Here is a 22,678-nt window from a genome sequence, read left to right as displayed (position 1 = left end):
ATAAAGTGTACTGATACCTACAGTAATCAAGACAGTGTGGTACTGGAAAAAAAAAAAGACCAGTTGATCAATGCAACAGAACAATGACTAAAAATGGACCCAAAACCGTACGGCCAACGGTTTCTGTCAAAGGTCCCACTGTGGCTGACCAGAGAAAGGAAGGCTCTCCAGTGAGTGGTGCTCCAAAAATCAGAGCTGCATCGTAGACCTAAAGGTAAAAGTGAAGACAACAAAAGTGCTAGAATAAACCACAGGAAAACAGGAGGAAATCTTTGCAGCCTTGTAAGCAAAGACTTCTCAGGACACAGGAAAGCACTAACCAAGCACACAAAAAAAGATAAATGGAACTTCATAAAAATTAAACACTTCTGCTCATCAAAACCATCATCAAGAAAATAAATAGGCAAATCACAAACTGGTAGAAAATATTCACAGCGCATATGGTTGACGAATGAGTTGTATCCAGAATATGTAAAGAAGCCTGCAATTTAATAATAAAGAGACAAACATCCAACTTTATTTTAATGCAAAGACTTGAACAAACACTGACACACACACACACACACACAGATGCAAGTGGTCAATAAACACATTAAGAAGTTCTTAACATCATTAGCCATCAAGGAACTATCAAGGAAAATAAGATGGCTAAAATTTAAAGAGGCTGACAATACCAAGTGTTGGCAAGACTGAGGCAAGTGGAACCTCTCACACTACTGACGGGAGTGGAAATTTTTACTGCAGTTTCTTGGAAAGTTAAATATATATATATTTTTTCTATGACTCAGCAGTTCCTCTTCAGTTTCAAGAGAAACTAAAAATATATATCCCCCAAAAGCCTTGTACAAGAATGTTCAAGCTTATTTGATGATAGTCAGAGACTAGAAACAAGCCAGATGCTCAGCAACAGGAGAATGGCAAGCAAACCGCGGCACAGCTGCGAGCTGGGTCACCACTCAGCGGCGAAGGGAGACTGCCGGTGTGTTAACAGCATGAGTGAAGCTCAGAAATGTGCTGGAAGAGTTCAGACTCAGAAGAGTACAATTCCATTCACTGGGATTCTAGAGCTGGCAAAGGAACCCCTGATACTAGAAATCAGGGCTGAGATTGCTTCTGGGGCGGGGAATGGACTGGGAAGGGACACGTGAGAACTTTCTGGAGTGACGGAAAGGTGCCTGGCTTGCTGGGTATTTGTCAAAACTGATTAAGTGGCACACATCTGAGCATTGCACCGTGCGCAAAGTACACCTCGATAAAGACTAAAGCCAAGAATGTCTCACAGACGCAACTGAAGTTTCTTATGTACCCTTCCCTAACCCTATTCTCCTTCCTCCCTCCCCAGAGAAACTCAGCTCCAAGGTCTTTCACATTAAAATTGTGCCTCCAAAATTTTACTATACTTGTGTGGATTCATAAACCATAAGTAAAACTGTCTTATGTGGTCAAATGCACATGGTAAACACTGGCTGTGTGCCCCTTTTATCCAGGGTTATGTTTTGAGGGTTTAATCCATGCAGCTATACATAGGTCTGGTCCATTCATCCTAACTGCTGTAGCACTTTTTACATGAGCACATCACACTTTATTTATCCACTCTTCCGCTGGTGGACTTTCAGGGGGGTTCTAATTTGGGGGTGTTGAGCAATACTGTGACGACTGCCCTTGTGTGTGTCTCCTCTGGACTTGTGCTGGGGTAACATCCTGAGTGCCATCGCTCACCTTCCGAGCCCTGGTCCCTGAGCGGGGTGGGGGTGGGGTTTACTGGATGGCCGGCAGCCTGGCCGCCTGGGGCTGTGCAGGCTGAGTGCTCGTAGATCTGAAGGCCGTGGGTGCTATGTCATCACTGTCGTAATCGTGATTTTGGGTCGAGCACCTTTTCAAGTGTTCGCTGTGTCTGCTGGGTATTTGGGTTCCTCCCTATGCCTCCCTATGCCTATGCCTCCTTCTTGCCATTGTGTTCTTCCACGTTTACTGCTGGAATTTTTCCTGGTTATTTTGCCATTTGGCCAGCTTACTAAATTCCTTGTTTGTTCTCTTAGATTTCCCAAGTAGTGACAATATTTCATCTGAAAAGTGTAACTCTTTCTTCCTTTCCACACTTAGATCTAGCATTTGTCTTCTCCTGCCTTCACATGGAGTAGAAGCATCATAAAATACTGAACTTGAACAGCAATAGCATCCATCCTTGCGGAGCACAGGCTCCAGACGCGCAGGCTCAGCGGCCGTGGCTCACGGGCCCAGCCGCTCCGCGGCACGTGGGATCTTCCCGGACCGGGGCACGAACCCGTGTCCCCTGCATCGGCAGGCGGACTCCCAACCACTGCGCCACCAGGGAAGCCCCTCCTTGGTTGTTTTTAACCCTGATGGAACTACGTTGAGTTATTCATTCCGATATTTATTTGTTTCTTTGTTTATTCAGTCATTCATCAAGTATTTCTTGGCCTGTATTTTTTGCGCCAGGCACTGTTCTTGATTCTGGGGCACAACTATGAACAAGGCAAACAAGATCCTTCCTCCCTGGAAGAAGAGAGGAAGTAAACAAGAAAAAAAATAAAACAATTTAAGGGACATGTAAATATTACAATGAAAATAGAGTAGGGTACCATGTTTGAGAGTGAAGGAGACTGTGTTTGATGTTAGGCTTTGATCTCTGTCTTTTAGAAGTTAGGAAGATTCATGCTATTACTAGTTTAAGAATTTGTATCGGGGATCATTGTTGAATTTTATCAAATGTGTTTTTTGCATTGATCAATATAACATGGTTTTTCCTGTTCTACCCTATTAATGTGATGACTTTAATTATAAGATTTCTAATGTTGAACCATCCTTTCATTCTTGGAACAAATTCTACATGGTCAAGACATGTCATTCTTGTCCTGTACTCTTCAACCCCACTTAGGATGTTTGCATGTATATTAGAAAGTGATATTAGTCTTTAGTTTCTCTTTTGTGCTATTGTTGATGTTGGTCTCAGGACTACGTTACCTTCAGAGGACAAATCAGGGATCGTGACATATTTTTTCTGCCTTGGATCACTTTAGATAACAGATATTATGTTCCTGGCTGAGTTGGGAGAACTTGCCCATGCAACAATCCGGGCCTAACCCACGAGCATGTGTGAGGGAAGTCAAATCATTTACTGCGTCTCCCATTTTTCCCCTGTGTTACTGGACCATTCAGGTTTTCTCTCTCCCTGTGTCTTAGTCTGCTCAGGTTGCTAACACAGAACACTAAAGACTGGGGGGCTTAGAAACAACAGGAACTTATTTCTCATAGTCCTGGAGGCTGGAAGTCCAAAAACAAAGAGCTAGCAGATTTGGTGTCTGGTAAGGTCTGCTTCCTGGTTCACAGACATCCAACTTCTCCCTGTGCCCTCACACAGTGGAAGGTAAGAGGGAGCTCCCTGGGGTCTCTCTTACAAAGGCACTAACCCCATTTGTGAGGGCTCCACCCTCATGATTTAATCACTTGCACAAGCCCCCACCTCCTAACACCATTACATCAGGGATTAGGATTTCAACACATGAATTTGGGGGGACATAAACATTCAGTCTATAGCACCTTGTGAGAAAATCTTGATAATTAATATTTTCTTAGAAAGTTATCAATTTTATTTATATTTTCACTTTTTATATAAACATTGCATTTTAAATATCTTTTCTGTAGTTATATCCTCTCCTCATTTTCAAAGAACCAATCCTTTTTTTTTTAAAGTCTAATTGTTGTTTATTTTCTATTTCATAATTTCAGGTTTTCCTTAGCTTCTTTCTTCTACTATCTGTTGAATTTTGTTGTTGTTACTCATAATCTAAATTCTGAAGTTGGACTTCCCTGGTGGCACAGTGGTTAAGAATCCGCCTGCCAATGCAGGGGACACGGGTTCGAGCCCTGGTCCAGGAAGATCCCACATGCTGCGGAGCCCGTGCGCCACAACTACTGAGCCTGCACTCTAGAGCCCGTGAGCCACAACTACTGAAGCCCACGTGCTCTAGGGCCCGTGAGCCGCAGCTACTGAGCCCGTGTGCTGCAACTACTGAAACCCTCACGGTCTAGGGCCCGTGTTCCGCGACAAGAGAAGCCACTGCAATGAGAAGCCCGTGCTCCGCAACAAAGAGTAGCCCCCGCTCACCACAACTAGAGAAAGCCCGCGCACGACAATGAAGACCCAACGCAGCCAAAAAGTAAAATAAGATAAAAAGATAAATGCTGAAGTTGAATGTATAGGTCGATCACTTTCGATCTTTCTTGAATTCTTGCCAAGCATTTAAGCCTTGAATTTGCTTCTTTTAACACAATGGCTACATCCCATTGGTTCTGACGAAGCACAGTGTCATTCTCATTCATTTCTAACTAGCGTATAATTTCAGTTTTATTTCCTCATTTAACCAAATAAGTTTTTTAAGTTCTAAGATGCTCGATTTTGTCCCCTGGAGCCACACTTTTCTTGTTTACTTCCTGTTTTATTACCTGGGGCTCAGAGAGAGAGATGACCTGAACAGTCTCTCCTTCGAATAATTTACAGATATTTCGGAGGGCTCTAGGCCTAATTAAAATTACGTCGACGTGCTTGGGCTTTTGCGAAGGGGCAGCGTGTACTGGTGAGGGTTACAGGAGGAAACTCGCTGGGGTAGCTGCAGAGAGGTCGTGAAGGGCTGGTATTCAGCGGAGGCAGGGCTGGCTGTCCCTGAGGGAGGGGGAGCCCCAGGAGTCAGCAGCGCTGGGAGTCTGTGTCGGTCCCGGAGGGCACAGGGAGGGGCCACGCCAGAACCTGGAGAAGGTTGTGCGGGAAACAGAGCCCTCAACGAGGGTGGCAGCCCCCCCCCCCCCCCGCGAGATCTGAAAAGGAGGCGCTGGGGAAACCTGCCCCCACCTCCCCCCACCCTCTCCTCCTGCCCTCTAACCTCCTGCTGGACCCTCCCACTGGCTGAAGCCAAAGCAGAGCCCAGAGGAGTCAGGGACAGAGTGGGTGGAGGCTGACTGGGGAAGTGGGGGGTCAGGGAGGGGGTCGCTGCCGGGCATCGGCACCACAACACTTCCCACTTCGCAGGAATTTCCTGGGGAAGGCCCTGTCTTCTGTAAGACGGCAGTTGCCCTGAGCAGGACCGTGTCCTACCCAGCCCCTGAACGCTTGCCGGCATCGAGCAGAGTGCTGGACCCCCTCCATTCTGAACCCCAGAGCACCTGCTCTAGCCCCCAGAGCCTCCCCCTGGCATTACCTGCTGCTGACAGCAGAATCTATATGCCGCATCACTGGGGAGCCTCAACCCTCCCGCCCTGGACACGGCTCAGGGTGGGTGGCGGGAGAGTCCTGATTACTAGCCCTACCTAACAACATATTCACGATACAGAGAAGGACACCCTTCCTGTTCCCTCACCCTACAAGCCCAGACACAGCTCAGAGCTTGTGGGGTCTTTGCAGATACGCAGAGGAGGGAAAACAGTGGAGGGGCCGGGCGGGGGGTGTGTTGGGGACTTTGACTGACCTTTAAAGAGTCAGCATTGCCTTCTGGCCTGGGTCACGAAGGGAGCTTCTGGAAGCAGCTGCTGTTCGGACACGGTCCCCCACAATGGGCTCTGGCCCCAGCCCAGCCACCCGGCTGCCAGCTGCCGCTGGCCAGACACTGAGTCAGCAATTGGCCGTCAGGCACACCGGGAGCAGAACCCAGCAGAGCTATCCAGACGCAGTGCAGATCCCCTCCAGGCCTCCCAAGCCCAAAGCCCAGGGACCCGTTCACCTGGGGCCTCGCCAATCTCCACCCTCGACTGGGTGCGCATCGCCCAGCTCTGCTCTGGGTTCCAAATCTGGAACCTCCTGCAGGTTATTTCCCTTCTTCATAAAGTTTGATAACATTGATCTTACCTCCTGGGTGATTCTGCAGTGAGATGAGATTGGGAATGGTTAAAGGGCTGGGTGTTTTCCTACAAATTCAGACTCCTGGGCTTCATCCCAGCCCTGCCCACCTTCCAGGGGAGGAGCTCAGGGGTCCAGCTAATCAGAGCCTCCAGTAATTAAAGCCTGGGGTGGGCCAGTCACCTGGGGACCTGCTTCCTACCATCCCCCAAGGGCTGCTTCACCCCCTGTGGCTCTGGCCCCTGAGAAGCTACTGGAGTCGTAGAAAGTGTGTTCAACCAGGGGTCTGGCTCAGGCTGACCGCAAGTACCCGGGACCCTCAGGGCCTTTTCAAGTCTCTCAGCCTTGGTTTCTTCATCCAAAACGGGGTTGATGACTGTGCCTCCCTGTGCAAGGGGGCCTGCACGTAAGGAGCTCTGTTATTCAAAAGTAAGCACTTTGCAAATTCTGCAGCTTGATAGAAACGCTGGCAGGGCCCGGGTTACGGGTGGGAGCCCAGAGCCGTGTCCGTGTGAGGGCTCGAGGCTTTCTTCCTGGCTGCCCCTCCGTGTTAACACGTGCTCAGCCTCAGGCTGCCCTCAGGTCAGCCTGTGAGAGTCCCAGCCCTAGGACTCGAGTCTGGCCCGTTCTGGACCCCAGCCCCACTGCATGTGCTGGGCCAGTGACAGGAGCTCTGCTGGGCCTCTTCCCCTGCACCCAGGTCGGTGGCTGGTGTCTGGTCCCTACGCCACCTCGGCAGCCTCCGGTGGGTCATACAGGAGTCCCGTCCGCACCGTTGCTGAGGTTCCTGGATGCTTGCACACATGCTGGCCGACCAGCCTGAGTGTCGTGTTCTCCTGCCCAAGACTGACCCAGACAGCCTGGTTCTCAGACAATTTACACACTGCCTGTTGGTTCACTTGCTTTACTCTTCCCCAGACCCCAAGGAGGGCATTGGGCCCACTTTAAACAAATGAGAACTCAGAGGGTGGAAACGTTCCATCCAGTGGTGACGGCAGGAAGGCTGCATGGAAGAGGCTTTCTCATAGGGCTGTGGAGGATGGGAGCCTCCGTTTAGGGAAAGGCTGCAGAAACTGAAGAGAGGGTGTGACTTCAGTGTAGCTCTGCAGATGCCGACACGGCAGTGGTTCCCAACCTTCTCGGCACCAGGGACTGGTCTCGTGGAAGGCAACTTTTCCACGGATGGGCGGGGGGTGTGGGGGGGTGGTTCAGGCGGTAATGTGAGTGATGGCGGGATGGGAAGCAGCAGAAGCTTCGCTCCCCCACTGCTCGCCCCCTGCTCTGCACCCCGGTCCCTCACGGGGGCCCGGGGGCTGGGGACCCCTGCTCTAGGGGATCAACGGGGACCAGGTGGGCAAGGGAGCTTCAGCCAGATAGGGGAGCTCTGTCCAGCTCTGCCTGGACATCAACGCGCTGACTTGGAGCAGGTCTTTCCCTTCCTGGCCTCAGTTTCTCCATCTGTAAAATACAGATAAAGGTCTTCCAGTGTTGGACCTGGAACCCCACCGCGACGCAGCTCGAGCCCACAGAGCTCCCCCCGCGGCCTGGCCTCACCTCACGGTCCGGATCCGTACCCCGCGGGGCCCTCTCGCCGCAGGGGCAACGGCACCTGCGTCCGCGGGGATGCGCGCCCCGCTCTCTGGACCAGGCCAGACACGCCCCACCGTTGCTGTGGCAACGGCGTTCCCCTGCGGCCCCGCAGAGCCCGGAACTCGGCTGCAGTGGGTTGCCGCGGCAACCAGGCGGCACCTCCAAAGGGCGGGGCCTCCAATGAGCGGGGCCTCCAGTGGGGCGGGGTCTCCAGGGCCTGGACCGCAAGAACACCAGATGCTCTGTGGCCCCTGAGGGGAGGCGGGCTTGGGCAGAGGAGGCCCAGGTTGAGGCAGTGCAGCATTGTTCAAATTCCACGTGTCCCCTCAACTCCTCCAGGGCTCCCATGTAGTTCCACAGTAGCCTCACATCCCACCACTCCCCCAGCTGTGGCTTCTTTTCAGGCAACCTGTCTTTCCATTGCATCATTCATTCCTTCATTCACTCATCGTCTCCGGTTTCTGCAGGTTTGGTTTTTCTTTCTCCTATTGGGGATCACGCTGATTCCTCACTAAGTATTTCTGTCTATGTACAATTCTGGAAAAGTGGAAGCCAATATTTCTGCAAATATGGTTTCAATGACTCTATGCCTCCTTCAAAAATTTCAGGATCGCTTCTCCAGCACAGGTCACGGGTTCCACCTGGCTCCAGCTTCCCCGGACCCCACCACCCATCCTTGGCTTTTCTGCTGAGCACTGGCCTAGCCTAGACTTTGGGTGCCCACCGGGCAGGAGCCCCGGCCCAGCCTTTTCCTCCCAGCTTCCCCCCAGTTCAAGCACATTCAGGCCCCAGGGATGACCCGTGTTGGACAGTCGTTTTCCTGACCTGGACGTGCCATCCTGCCCGCAGAGCTCCTTCAGCTGGCTCCTTACCCACCTGGTTCACCTGGTCCCCTCTGCACCTGCCCAGTTGCCGTCCAGACGTTACCATCCTGCCGTCAGCTCACCTTGACTGTAGCCACCACTACATTTTTAGTTTCCTCTTGGTTTGTGACACCTGGGTAGTTTTTCTTTTCTGTTTGCAAGCTTGGTTTGTGTATTTTGCATTTTGTAATGTATTTTTCTACAACTTATTCTTATGAGGTTAAACCATTTGAAATTACCATTTTTCATGATCCAAATTAGTTGAACATAAGCAATTTTATATAACTTAACCTAATATTTGGAGGGACTGGGGTCTTTCAACATTGCTTGGCCTTAGGGAAGTCTACAGCTTCGATAGATTTTTAAAACTTAAAAAACGTAATGCAGTATTTATTAGTATTGTAAATGGTGCCCCAAAAAGTAAAAAATGAAAATGGGTCTTAATTTCTACTCTTAGATAGTGCTACTGGCCTACAAAAGATATCCCTGAATATGAGTAGAAAATTCAAACTATATAAACAGAAAGTAGACAGATCCATCCATCGATCGATCGATAGATAGATGGATACTTTTTCTTTAAGTGAATGCAACCTTGCCTCCCTCCCCCGACAGCAGGTGCAGCGCTGGCAACACTGCCAGCCGCTTCTTGTGATTTTATGGGTATACCATGCACTCTTCTGTGCCCCTGTTAAATAATTGAACAAACATCTCGGTGGTCTTTCCACACTGGCACATAACTTTTGCGACTCATTCTTTTCAGTAGCATCAGAGAAATCTCTCCCGTGCACCCCGATTAACTTAACCAGGGCTCGTGGGTGAACACCTTGGTTATCTTGTCTCTTGGGAAATTTTTGCGCGCAGATACTGCAGGCAGATTTCTATCCGTGGGATTACTGAACCAAGGAGGGGGCACCTGAAGTGCAGACACGCCCAGAAAACTCTCTCCACTGCCCCAACCACAGCCGTGGTGTGGAGGGGCTCCTTTCCCCACACCCACAGAGTACTGGATGCCACCAAACATTTAAACTTTGGACACTCTGACAGGTCAGAAGAAAGATCTCACTGTTCTGATCTGCATTTCTTTAACTATGACTATCTTTGCATATTGACCCATTTTTTTTCTATAAAGTGTCCCTTTCATAGTCCGTGGCCATTTCTCTGGTGGTTACTTATAGGTTTTGCTATTAGTTTGCATAAGCTTTTTATACCTCGAGGAAGTTCCCTTCATCTTCATATGTTTCGAAATATTTTTTCCAGGGCAGGGTTGGTCTCTCAGTTTTGTTTATGATGTTTCGGCCATGTAGATGTTTAGTTTTTATGTAGTCCATCTTCTTCTTTAGGGCAATCAGCCTGTGTACCCTGATTTCTCCACACCAAGATGTTGAATGCATCCATTCACACTTCATTCTAGTTTCCTAAAATGTCATTTTTTACAAATAAATGTGTACTTCATTGGAAATTTATCTTGATGTCGTGTCAGGTGGGATCCAATTTTATGTATTTCCTATAGTGTCCTACACCAGTTATCAAATCATCTATTTTCTCCAAATGTTTTGAAATGATATCTTTATCATAAACTTTTGATCTACTTTCTTTTAATACTGGCATATTTTTAATGATTAGAATATCATGATATGTTTTAATATCTAACAGGGCAAATCCTCCTCATTCTTCTTTCTTTTTAACAAATCGCCCCACTAGTCTTTCGCGTTTGTTTTTCTACATGAACTTCTGCTGCTTTTTAAATGGAGATTGCAACAAGCGTGTAGCTTTAATTTAGGGAAAACTAGACCTTTTACAATATCACCTGTTCCTTTCCAAGAGTATACTATACTTTTCCATTAATTTACCTCTTTTCGTGGATTTTCAAAGTTTTCCTACCTAATTTCTTTGTAAACGAGAAACCTGCACATTTCCTGTTATTTACCTTTCTTAGTACTACTGTGATTAGACTCCTCCATTATAGGCTCTAACTGGTTATTACTTGTTTTTATGGAAACCGTTGCCTTCTCGGTGATAATTTTTCTCACCTCTCCCTAAAGTACTGTTTCCCATAGCTTTTCACTCATCCCTTAAATTTTCTTGGTAGATGATTACGTCGTCTGCAAATATTGATAATTTTGTTTCTTTTTTTTTGCTTCAATATTTTAACCTTTTTTTCTCCTTTGTAATTGCATTGGCTGATACTTCTAAATAAAACAGAGATGAGGTGATAATGCACATCCCTAATTAAAAGAGAATTTTTTGGCTGTTTCACCATTAGGGGTATTGTTTGTATAGGGCTTACCGTGTGCCCGGCCCTGGACCCAGCATTTCATACATGAATCCTCACCACTGCCGTTTGATGTTGGCACTGTTCTTACCCCACCAACAGGAGAGGTGACAGACATGGGTGCTGGTGAACTTGCCCAGAGCCACACAGCTGATGGAGAGTGAAGTCAGACGCTAATCCATGCTGCCCCTTGGCTGGACTCTTATCCCCCAAGACCCTGAAGGGATGCTGTCTCCTAAAGTGAAAGAAGAAGCCATCTTTCCCCGAAGGGAGTAGTTATTTGCTTTTTAACCAGAAATGGGTGGCCCTTTGGTCAGATGCCTTTTCAACACCTACTAAAGTCATCCTATTTCCTTTTATCCTGTGACTTACTAGAATGGTAGATTATAATGATGGAGTCCTTAATAACGAACCACCCTTGCCTTCCAGAGAATTTAGTCAAGTTGTAGGATCATTTTAATGTTATTTAGATTACAAGCCATGTGTGGCTCCCAGTCTCTGAGTGTGGCCTCCTTTCCACACTGCAATGAGGTGAAAGCAAGAAGGTTTGTTATGCTGTGGACATTTCTGCAGCATAGGTCTGATCATGTTTTCAGGACCTGTCTGCAGGAAGAAAGAAGGGCAGCAGCCCCCAGCCAGAAGCAGGGAGACTCCTTGACCTCAGTTCTGAACCTGTCAAATTTACTGGTTTTCCTTTATCCATGAAAAAAAAATCCACAATTTCACCCGCTGCCCCCATCTTTCCAGAAGCTGTTTCGAGTCCATAGCAGAGTGAAGCCCTTGAGTTGATACATTTGAAATGCAACCTAAGTGGACATTTTCAAACCAGAAAGCATCACGATGAGCAGTGATGGGGTGGAGCACATAACTGAAAGCAGATGCCGGCCTGCACCTCAGAAGGGGGTCAGAGCACAAAACACAGGGAAGTGCGCTGTGGCAGGGCTAAAACATGAAGGATTTGATTGTTAAGCCAGCCATTTTAATGGTGGGGAGGGGCACTGATGCTAGGCATCCCAAAAGAAAAAAGATGCTAAAACAGAGAAGAGGGGCTTCCCTGGTGGCGCAGTGGTTGAGAGTCTGCCTGCCGATGCAGGGGACGCGGGTTCACGCCCCGGTCTGGGAAGATCTCACATGCCGCGGAGCGGCTGGGCCCGTGAGCCGTGGCCGCTGAGCCTGGGCGTCCGGAGCCTGTGCTCCGCAACGGGAGAGGCCGCAACAGTGAGAGGCCCGCGTACCGAAAAAAAAAAAACCCAAAAAACAGAGAAGAGAAAATATTTGAAAAACAAAGAAAATGAAATTTCCAGAATTAAAGAAAAATAAACAACTTCAGATTGAAGGACTCACAGACTGTCAAACAGGAGACAGAAAAATCCGCACCATAAGAAAATTCTAGAAGCATCCTGAAAGAACATGGAACTAGAACTCAATAAGTGTGGACTCTTCTCAAAAGCACACGAGGAGACCACAAAGTCATATGTTTAAAGTATTGAAGGAAACAAACTTTGCACCTAGAATTTTACATCCAGTGAAATTGAAAGTATTATAAAAAATATTCTCAGAAATACAAGATTTCAGAATGTTTCCACCCAAGGCCCACATTGAAAATACTTTGTATTTCATAAGTAGCACAAATGAAGAAGACTCTTCAAGAGGTATGGGCAATAAGGACGACCAAGTTTCTTAGAATGTGTATTAATTGTCTTAAAAGTGAGGACAAAGAAAAGAAATAGAATACATCCACAATAACTCAGAACTGTGTAATTCCAGACAATCTCATTATTGCTAGGGAGCGAGGAATAAGTGACCAAACAGGTGGTGAGTAGGGAAAAAAGAAAAAAGAAAAAGAAAAAAAAAGAAAGAAAGAAACAGCGTTTTAAATTAAGGGCAATTGCCATAAAAATAAAACTAAGAATAAGGATGAACCACCAGAAGAATATATACTCAAAGAATATATACTCAAAAAGAAACAGGAAAGAATATATATAATAAATGGAAAATTTTAATAAGATGGCAAAACTAAGACTCAATATAACAGTTCTATAAATGTGAGTGGGTTAAATTCCAAGTAAAAGGTGGAAGCAGTCTGGATCTTGACATCCTCACAATGGGTTGCCTAAGAGATACACTTAAAGATACAAAAAGTTTAGAATAAAAATGTTGGCAGAGGACATACTAGCCGATATGGACCAAAGGAAACTGGGTTGACCTCTTCATATATGACATTCAAATTTAAAGCAAAAACAAACAGAAAAAAACCAGCAACAGATGAGGAAGGACCTTACATGCCTGCTGATGAGAGGGGCCACAGAATGACGGTACACATACATCAGAATCATTGAAATGCCTGAGTCTGCCTCAGCGTCCATCAAGCGACACCCGCCAGATTTGCACGGAAAAGTGGGTATTTCAACGATTGTAACTGGAGACTTTAACTTACAACTAATAATTTAACAGCTCAAGCAGACAAAAATCAGCAGAAATCTCCACATTCTGATCAATATAATGAATAATCCTGAACTTTTAAATACATACGGAACTTTACACCCATCACACAGAGAACGCAACCTTTTGAGCACACGCAGAATATTTACAGAAATAGATGAGGTGTTAGGACATAAAGAAGCCTCCGTAAGTTCCAGAGGAGAAATGCACGCAGACGGGGCTGCTGTCCTCCATTTGTGCTTCTAAATCCCCTTTGCCCGATGCTCTAAGGGATTGTCCTACGTAGACCATGTCAGTGGGTGGGTTCAGACAAAGGGAGCACTGATAGCGGAGAGTGAGGTTCAGGGTCTTTTTCCCAAGTCCCTTCCGATGGGCGCTCAGGCTGGCTGCGTTCCTCAACTGAGGCCTCTGCTCCTATAGCCGGGGCACCTCCACCCCTCACCCCCGGGGCAATCAGGAGACAGTGTCACTCAGCTCTGTGGCTTCCCTACTTCCTACCCACACCTTTGTAAGTACTCCCTTTACCAGGCCCTGCTCAGTTTGAGTGTGCCATCTGCTTCCTGCCAGGATCCTTATGGAACACAGACTATGTGCTCAGACAATAATGCAATTAAATTAGAAATTCATAACAAAAGTTTATAATAAAAAAACACTATTGGAAAATAAATAACATTATTAAGTAACCCATGGGTTTGGGTTTAAAAGGAGATCACCTGGAACATTAAGGAATATTTAGATCTGAATGATAATGAAAGCATTGTATGTTCAAATTCTGCGAGACCCAGCTAAGGCAGTGCTATAGAAGGAATCTGGTGGCTTTAAATGGAGCAGAAATTTAGAAGAGTTACAAGTAAATGAGCTAAGAATTTACCTCGAGATGGAGCAACGGATCAAATCCAAAGAACCAGGAAGGAAGGAAATAATAGATAAGGACAGAAATAAATGAAATAAAGGGAAAGATGAGAAGATGAACAAAGTCTAAGTTTGTCCTTTGAAAATGTTAAAAAAGAAAAATGCAAATCAGCCAAATACAGAATAAAAAGGAGAAACAAGTACAGAGACAGTAGGTGTAGGGACAAATGTGCTAGCATTCATTCAACAACCTCCGTGAAATGGACTAATTCCTAGAGGCATGTAAAATGCCAGATTTGGCTCAAGAAATAGAGAATTTGACCAGAGGGATAGCTATGCTGGAAATAGAAAGGATAAAAGACCCACCCTCCCTGGGGGGCCCACATAGTTTTATTGTTTCTACCAAAAGTTTGGAATAACAATAACTTCTCTTTTTGCAGGTGGTGCCAGGGAAGAGAAAAACAGAAGCTACCTGGGGGGTTTGGAGGGTAGGGTGGTCTCCTTTGCAGAAGTGTATGTGTCTGTGCCCTTGCTACTTTCAAGGCACAAGCCCCACGGATGTTGCAAACGGAGGTGAAGCATCTCCCTTACTGCACAGTGGGAGGGGTAAATGGTTAACCGGGTAAACCTTGGGGGCAGCGCCTGGCACCTGCCCGACGCCACCGAGGCCCTGGGGATGCGGAGGAGGCTGACGCAGGGGCTGCGTGGGAAGGGGGTCCCGGCGCCCCGGCTTCAGGGCGGCAGGACGTCACCGCGCCCACCGCAGTTCCGGTGGGCGAGCTGGCCAGAGGCTTTGTCAAAGTTGCCCAGCAATGGGGTATGCTGAAGGAGGTCGGTGTCACGCAAAAGATGCCAGTCCGTCCCTGGTGGCCTGTTTTCCGGCTGGGGGATTGACAAAGGCTGGGTTTTGCCAGTGTGGACCAAGAGCCGCGTGTGACTCGGTCCAAGGAAGTTAAGCTGGAGAAAAAGGCTGTGAGGACGGGGGTGCTGACGACCTGGAGAAGTGGGGCGAGAGGATGGCGGGGGTCTCCACCCGAGGCATGACGGGAGGAGAAGCGGCAGGTCCACTGGCCGGCCGGTTGCATCATCCCTGCTAGGAGGGCTGTCTGCGATGCTCTGGTCTCCCTCCAGGGCTCTGGCCCAGACGCCAGGCGCGATTGAAAACTCACCTGTTACACCTAGAAGTCAGTATCGCTACCACCCCCGACAGCCCCTCCACGGTGCAAGGAGGGAGGCCCTCGGAGGGACAAACGCGAGTTTTGTCCCTCAGCGTCGATGCGTTTGTACTGCTGGCATCGCGGGTGGGGCAGGTGAAGATTTAGTGGTTTCACTTGAAAGGGGTCCGAGTCGGGTTGGGGGGGGGCCCAGGGCTGCGCCAGGGGAGGGGGCGGCGCGTCCGGGCCCGGGTGTCGGTCCCCCACTCCCCCACCTATCGTACCGCGGTGTCAGCGGTGATGTCACAGCCCGGCCCCAGCCCCATCCCCATCCCCGCCGCAGCCGCGACGCCCGTCCCTCTCCCCGCGCGACAAACCAGCTGGCGGCTGGGGCTTGGGCGCCGCGCGCAGCCAACCAGCGCGGCGGGAGGGGCGCGGGGCGGGCCGGGCCGGGGGCCCGCAGCCGTCACGCGGTGCCGCCGTCAGAGCGCCGAGAGCAGCCCGGGAGCGGCAGCAGCTCCGCGCTCGGGGACCCGCGCCCGTGCCCGTGCTCATGCCGGGCCGCCGCCAGTGACGCCGGAGAGGTAGGGCAGCGGCTCTCCCGGCCTCCCGAGCCTCGCGTCCAGAACCTGCACCCCGCATCCTGCACCTGCATCGACTGCGCCCCGGGGCGGGGAGCTCGCGCCCTGCGCTGGCGTCCTCTTCTCGGCCAGAGGCGCTGGCGCCGCGCGGCCCCTTCCCTTCCCCCGACCCTCCCCCGTTCCCGCGGAGAACAATGGTGCAAATTCTGGGGTGTCCGCCCTTCTTTAGCAGCTGGGCAGGGCCCTCCGGAAAGGCCCCTCCGATGCGGCCCCGGCTGCAGGGGGACTCTCGTCTGGGATGGGCGGGGGTCGTTACGGGGAGGGCGCAGGCAGCTGGCTGCATCTCGAGACACCCTCCCCCCCCTTCTCCGATCTTCCCCTCCCCTGGAGTGGAGCCATTCCTAGGGATGCGGCCGGGACTGCGACCGGACCGGCGGGGGAGGGGAGGGATGGAGAGAAGGAGAGAGGATGCGGATGGGGCATCCGGGAGGGGGCGCGACTGCAGCGGCCGGGCCGGAGGGGAGGGCACTCAGGGCGGCCGGGCGCGCGCAGAGGCCCTGGTCCTCGGGGTGGGGGAGGGCGGATGCTGGAGCCGAGAGCCAAACAGGCAGGCGGGCAGGCGGGCAGGCGGGCAGGCGGGCGAGGCGGGCGGGGCGGGCGGGGGCTGCGGCGGGAGGGCTAGGCCGCCAGCTTGGTGCGCACCTCCGAGACTGCCCATCGCCCCACCCCAAGTCGCGTCCTCCTCCCAAGAGACCCCTTCTCCCTTCCAGAAAGACCCACGGTTTGGGAGGGGCCGCCTGCGGATGCGGCCTGCGTCCACGCAGCCAGCGCCCCAGTAACAGGTGTGGCCTGCAGGAGGGGAGGGGGCTGCGGGGCCGCGACGTCTCGGCTGGCGGCGCTCCCCAGGCGCCTGGGCTCGGATGACAGGGACACTGCAGCTTAGACCCTTTCGCTAGTCCTTTAAGCTGCCTGTCGCCCTTACTTCTCCTCCAAACCCACCGCGCAGCCCTGGCGGCGGGCAGGGAGGGTCCGCAGTCTGCCTGGCGCTGGGTGGGCTGGGGGACCTCGGGCCGCAGGGGCGGAAGGGGGAGGGGAAGGAGGGAATGCCAAGTCATGGGGCCTGCCTGGCGCGGGCGCGACATCGCCCCGGCGCGGACCCGATGCGCGCCCACGTTCCCGGGAAGAGGGACTTTCCCACAGAGACCCGCGGACCCTCCCCAAGCGGCCGCCCCCTCCAGGGGATGCCTGCATTGCTGCGATAAAGGCCTGTTAGAGCAAAGGATTGGATCTTAAGGCTGCGGAGAGGAGGTGGTGCGGAGAGGCCCCTGCGGCGCAGGGCTGCCCCTGTCCTAACCCTGGGGAGTCAGCGCGACACCCAGCGCGCGCTTCTGCAGGACAGTCACACCTAACCCACCCTCTCCCTGCTCTCGAGCTGGCTGAGGGCCCTTTACCGGGGCAACCGTGCCCATCCCCCTCTCGGGCTGAGAAAGCCGCTGCAGGTTTCAAGGGAAGCTCTGGGGTCTGGAGTGGGGGCTTGGGGCTGTACCTGCGGCGGCCATTTTGCAGGTGTGGTCGGCCACCCGCCTTAGCCGAGCCTGAGGGATGGGGGTAGTCAGGAATGAAGCAGGTGTGGCACTTCCAGTGGGTTGCAGTGTCTGCGGTGTGGGGTGAAGGATGCCTCCGGGGCCAGGGCCAGGTCTCAGGACTGCACTTGGCTGGGGTCGAGATCCAGGAACCTTCAGGGGCTGATGCTTGCAAGGAGGCCACTGGCTGAGAGACCCAGACGAGGTGGAGGGGACAGTCAGTCTCTACCTGGGTGTGAAGTCTGGTGAGGGTACTGGGTCAGAGCCAGAGAAGGGACTAGAAACTCCATCCCATGCTATGCCCGGATCTGAAGGTGAGCAGGGAGTTGCCTGTGGGGCGCGGTCCACAGAACAGAGGGAGGGTCGGTGTGGGGTCAGGGCCCCTCACCCCCAAGGCTCCCAGGGAGGGCCCCTTTGAGGAGGGCCTGCCAGATGCCTGCTGTGTCCACCCACTGGCTGCCACCCCTGCTGAGTGTCCACCCTTCCACCTCCCTCTGCAGTAGTGGCCCATAGACTGCCCGTCCTGGGGCCTCCCGATGGGCCGGCCACGGCCAGGTGGAAGCTGAGGCTCTGCCTAAAGCCCAGAGGTGGGGCGCAGTGGAATTCACACCCCGACTCACTGGGTGCAGGGGGCCCAGCCACCCAGCCTCGTCCCCCTTCAGTCCCCCTGGTGCCACCACTGCTGACCTAGGGCTGACCACGTCCTTTGGACGCAGAGCAGGGAAGTCCTCCCCTGGGCTCTGTGGAGTGTGGGATGGGGCTGGGGGAGGGACCGGGAGTGGGGGGACAGACATGGGTGGGAGGTGGAGATGGGGGGCATAGCCTCAGGAGAAGGCTCAGAAGGGATGGGGCAGTCTGCATAGACCCATTCAGCTCAAATAGGCCAGCCAAGGTGGGTGAGCTGGGCGTGGCAGGGGGGGGATATTCTCATGGGGTCCTGCTGTCACAGGACTGGGGCCTGTGGAAGAGCTACCAGCACTGGGAACCCCACCCTGGACTTTAGGATTGACTGACCAGGGCCTGTGCTCAGGCCTGCCAAGCCCTTCAGACCTGAGACCCTTCTGAGTCTGGAGGGGCCTGGGCTGCCTCCCCTGGGATGGAGAGTGGCTGGCCAGGGGTCACTCCGCAGCGAGTGACCCCCAGGGTGAGTGCGTGGCTGCCCTCCTGCCCAGTCCTACGTGCTCCCTAGAGCACTCCCCGTTCAGTATTCTTCCGCCCAAAGGACCAGGCTCACCACCCCTACCCAGGTGGGCCACTCCCGCTGTCTCCCCTGCCCCATACCCTGGAGTACCTCTGAGAATGCTGGAGGGGCTGGACCGTGCCCTCCCCCAAACCTCTCTGCTCTGCCAGGGTGCCCAGGGGCGCCGCCGGGCTGCTGGTCCTGCTCAGTACTCCGTTCTGTCCAGTTAGCTGATGGAACTCCTCCCACCTGGCCTCACCCTGCACAGGCAGGCCCAGGGCAGGGGGCGGGGATGGGGTTGGTGGCAGGTGTGCTTCACCGTCCCACCTGTTCTAGCAGGTTTGCTGAGCACCACCAGGGTCCTGGTTTCGGGCTGAGGGGCGCTGGCTGACCCCAGGCTCCCCCAGCTCCCCAGCCCGGAGTAATGGAGACGTTGGAAGGGTGGAGGGTACGGTCAAGGTCAGCGGTCAGCTGGGGCTGAGCCTCCTGACCCCTCTGGGGTTTTCCGCAGCCCCTCCTGTGGGCTTTACCCTCCCCCGACACATACCACCCTGAGCCCGCTCCCTCCCAGCTGCCCCCCTGTGCTTGCCGGAAGCCACTCCCCTTGCAGCCTCCTAGGTGTCACCCCTGGGGTTGGGAAGGACACACCGCCTGCGTGGCTGGGCCCCGCTTCTGCCTGCTGCTTCTCTAATGCCTCTGCTGGATTTAATCTCCTAATCCTGTCCCTGTGTCTGGGCCGGCTGAGCCCTGGGTCCCCACCCCCGCCTCATCCCCTGCTCAGGAGCCCCAGAGTGGGGAAACGCCCCCCTGCCCCTCCCTCTACCTAGGTTTCAGGGCTCCCTGGGGTCTGGGGAGGACAAGCCAGGACCCCCCAGCCCTGGCCTCCTGTTCTCACTCCTCACCCTTCCCCACTTGGCCCTTGGGCTGACTGGAGCCGCTACTCGGATACACACTCACAGACACACACAGACTCACACACGTGCGCACGCACACACACACGTTCACACACACACTCACACACACAGATTCTGCAGCCCTCAGCCGGCTTGTTCCTGCCTGGTGCTCCCTCCCCTGGAGCACTCCACATAACCCCCCACTGCGAGATTCCCGCCCCCCTCCAGTGCTGCCAGCACCTTGAAGCCTGCCGTAAGCACCCCCGAGGGCCACCCCACCCCACGTAGGTAGCTTGGGGGTCAGGGAGGAGGAAGTGAATGCTGATCAGGGGCGGAATGCATCGCACACCTCCGTGTGTCCCCTTGTCCGCGCTCCCAACACCTCAACACGCAGGTGGCATCGCACGCATTTTTCAGATTTGGAGGCTGAGGCTCCTGAGAAAGCATGTGACTTGTCACAGAGGACCTGGGATTCCACCCCAGCTGCCTCTGACTCCAAAAACTTTGCTCTTCTAGCACTTTCTGCTCCCGCCACCCCATCCCGTGCCAGCACAGTGCCTTACACGCAGTGGCCACTAGTAAATGCCGGTTCCTTGTTGGGCCAGTGGCTTGAGCCCAAGGAGTTCGTTTCCTGTGGCCCCAGGGCGAGCAGCTGCCTCTCTGTCAGGGGTGGGGATTGTCTGTGTGCCTCTGTGTTTCCATCAGGGCCTGCCAGGGCTCCTGAAATGCAGCTCTGGGATAAGGGTGGGGATGCCCCAACTGCTCCAGTAGGCCCAGCTCCCTGCAGGCCCCCTCCCCTAGCCCAGCCTCTGGCCTATCCTCAGGGGTGTCAGGAGTCCTGGCCCCCCACCCCAGTCTCAGCCCTGCAAGTAACACTCAGGTAGTCCTCAGTGTCCTTCCTCATCTGTCATCAGCTCAAGCCAGGATGGTGAGGGGCAGGGCTTGGTCATCAAGGCTCAAGGCCTGTGGGTCAGTGGGGACCGTGCTTCTGGGGGGCCGTCATGGGGCTGGGGCAGAGGGTGACTCAGCTGCTAGTGTCATCTCGTCTTCACTCTCCACCTGCTTCTGGGTCCAGGGCTATACCACGGCCGAGGCCGTGCCCAGGAGGGCAGCAGCTCCGGGACGAGCAGTGATGCGGTGGGCGATCTCCGCTGTCCCTTTCTTGTACTGAATGCATCCCTTTCATCCTCACCTTCCCCCAGCTTCTCAATCACATTCTCTCTTCCGCTGAGTCCCCTCTCCTGGCGCTCTCACCCCCGGAAGCCACCTCCCTCCTGCTGCTCGCTGCATCCCCTGGGCTAGACTCTCTGTCCGCTGGGCCCCGGAGCTGCTTCTTTCTTAGTTTCCTGTCTTGTTTGGCTCAAGCACATCCTTGTGTGACATCCTAAAAAGGGTGATGAGTCCTTGGCTTCTAGAGAGTGTCTTTGCTCTGTCCTCACGCTGGGTCGATGCGTTGTCTGGGGGCACTTTTTGTTGGTAAATCACTCTGAAGCCTTTGTCATCGTCACCTTCTGCATCCAGTCACCTATGAGAAGTCTTTGTCAGCAACTCGACTTTCCTTCCTGAAATCTTTTAGGATCCTTTCTTCATCTGCGGACTCCTGACCATCCATGCAGTTGGGTTACGTGTGGGTTTATGTGCTTATTGGTGCTCAGTGGGACCTTTCAGCTGAAGACAAGCTCTATTCTTTCATCTGTTCATGTTTCTTCCCTTTCATTTTTTCTGTTTTCCTCCTTGAATTCAGGCATTGGTCTTCTGTGTTCTGGCCTTTTCTCTCCTTCTGTCTCCTCGTTTATGTCCTATTTTCTGGACAATTTTTGGACTTCCTTTTCGAGTTCTTTGGGGAAGTTTTGTGTTTCAGCATTCACACTGTTTATCTCTAAAAGAACCATCTTCCTTGTCTCTAAGTGTTCCCATTTCATAGCATCCTGTTCTTGTTTTGAGAATGTAGCATCTTCTTGACACATTCTGAGTCAGTTTATAAAGGTTTTTTGTCGGTTTGCTTGTTTTTGCTCATGGTTTTACCTCTTTCTCACAGGGCTTGTTTTCTGCTGGTTTACTGGTCTCTCACTTTGAAACCGCCGGGTGGCCTGCTGGGTAGTGGAAGGGTTCCTGGGATCTGGGTGGGATTCCGACTGGAGCCAAGTGTGGCGTGGGGGGTGCCCAGTGGCAGGTTTGCTTTAGGCAAAGGTGTGGGAGCTGGATGCCAAGCTGTGTCCCAAGCGCCAGAGTGCAGGGGGCCAGCGTCCACATCAAGGACATCACTCTTGCCTGGTGTTTTCTTCCGTTTCTGTAGGGAAGAGCCTCCTACCTTTTGCCTGAGGGTTTGGAAGCCATGGCCCTCTGTGCAGAGGAGGCAGGGAAAGGGGTGAGGGTTTCACCATCGAAGTGGTGGTTCCACAGGCAGACTTGCACCCAGCGCCCCCCTTCAGCCTCACTCCCCACTGCTGCCCACTGCTGGGTCCGTGAGCCCTCAGCCTAGAGCCCCCGGAGGCCCCCGCTGTTGTGCTACAGAGGACCGCTCGCCTAATCCTCATGGGGTCGGGGGAGGGCCTGTCTTACCCACTTTGCACATGGGGCCACAGAAGCGTGCAGAGTTCCGCCCGTGCTGCTGACATCCTGGAGGTCGGTTGGACCCCTGACCAGGGGTCTCCCTGCCACCCTGAATTCGGTGTCAGCATTCTCAGAACTCCATGATTTACCCCTGGGCTCTCAGTAGTGTTGCCAGGAGTGTGAGGCTCTACTGGCTCATCTCACCCTGTCCGCTTGTCTGCACGTTGCTGCCTGAACCGTGTTTGTGAGATTCCCTAGGATGCTTCATTCACTTTTACGTCTGGACGGAGCTCCTGTGTGCCTGGTCTCCAGGTGCAGGGCATTTAGGCATCTCCATTCCCTCCCTCTCGACTCCTGGACTCATGCCCAACATCTCTAGTTGCACAGCTGCTGGCCATGTGGTCCGCAGCCTTACTAGAAAATTGCCCTGTTGTTTTCAAAGTGGTTGAACCAATGAACTTTTCCCAGGTGATCTGTAAGTTCCTGTTGCTGTATCCTTATAACAGTTGGGGTTGCCAGACGTTTTAATGTTGTGATCTGTCGGGTATGGTTTTAGACAACACTTTGTTAATTACTATCGTGGTTGAGTATCTTGTCCTGTAATTTGCCTGTTCATATCTTTGTGCCCATTTTTTCTTTTGTGTCTCTTTTCTTTGATTTTGTCTGTTCTTTATATGTTCTGCACATGAATCCTTGTTGATCATATGGGCTACAGACATCTCCAGGTGGGTGGGCTTCTCTTCACCCTTTGAATGGTATCTTGATGCCTGGACTTTTCCTTTTGGCGTCTTCCATGGGCTTAGAAAACCTTCTTAAAGGTGAGCATGGAGATAACAGTGTTCGGTTTCTTCCAGAACTTTGTTG

At 52.4% G+C, this 22,678-nt stretch overlaps 1 protein-coding gene across 1 annotated transcript in view; it reads left to right on the top strand.

Moving 5' to 3' along the window:
- The first annotated feature begins 15,508 nt into the window (after nt 1-15,508).
- KIF1A (kinesin family member 1A) overlaps nt 15,509-22,678 on the top strand; it is an 87,610-nt gene continuing 80,440 nt past the window's right edge. Inside the window, exon 1 of the mRNA XM_065881198.1 lies at nt 15,509-15,608. The gene's annotated coding sequence lies outside the window, so the exon portion shown is untranslated. The remainder of the gene's footprint in view (nt 15,609-22,678) is intronic.

The sequence above is a fragment of the Phocoena phocoena genome, chromosome 7 (assembly GCF_963924675.1).
Source record: "Phocoena phocoena chromosome 7, mPhoPho1.1, whole genome shotgun sequence".
Lineage (NCBI taxonomy): Eukaryota > Metazoa > Chordata > Mammalia > Artiodactyla > Phocoenidae > Phocoena > Phocoena phocoena.
This window is presented reverse-complemented; position numbering and strand designations above follow the sequence as displayed.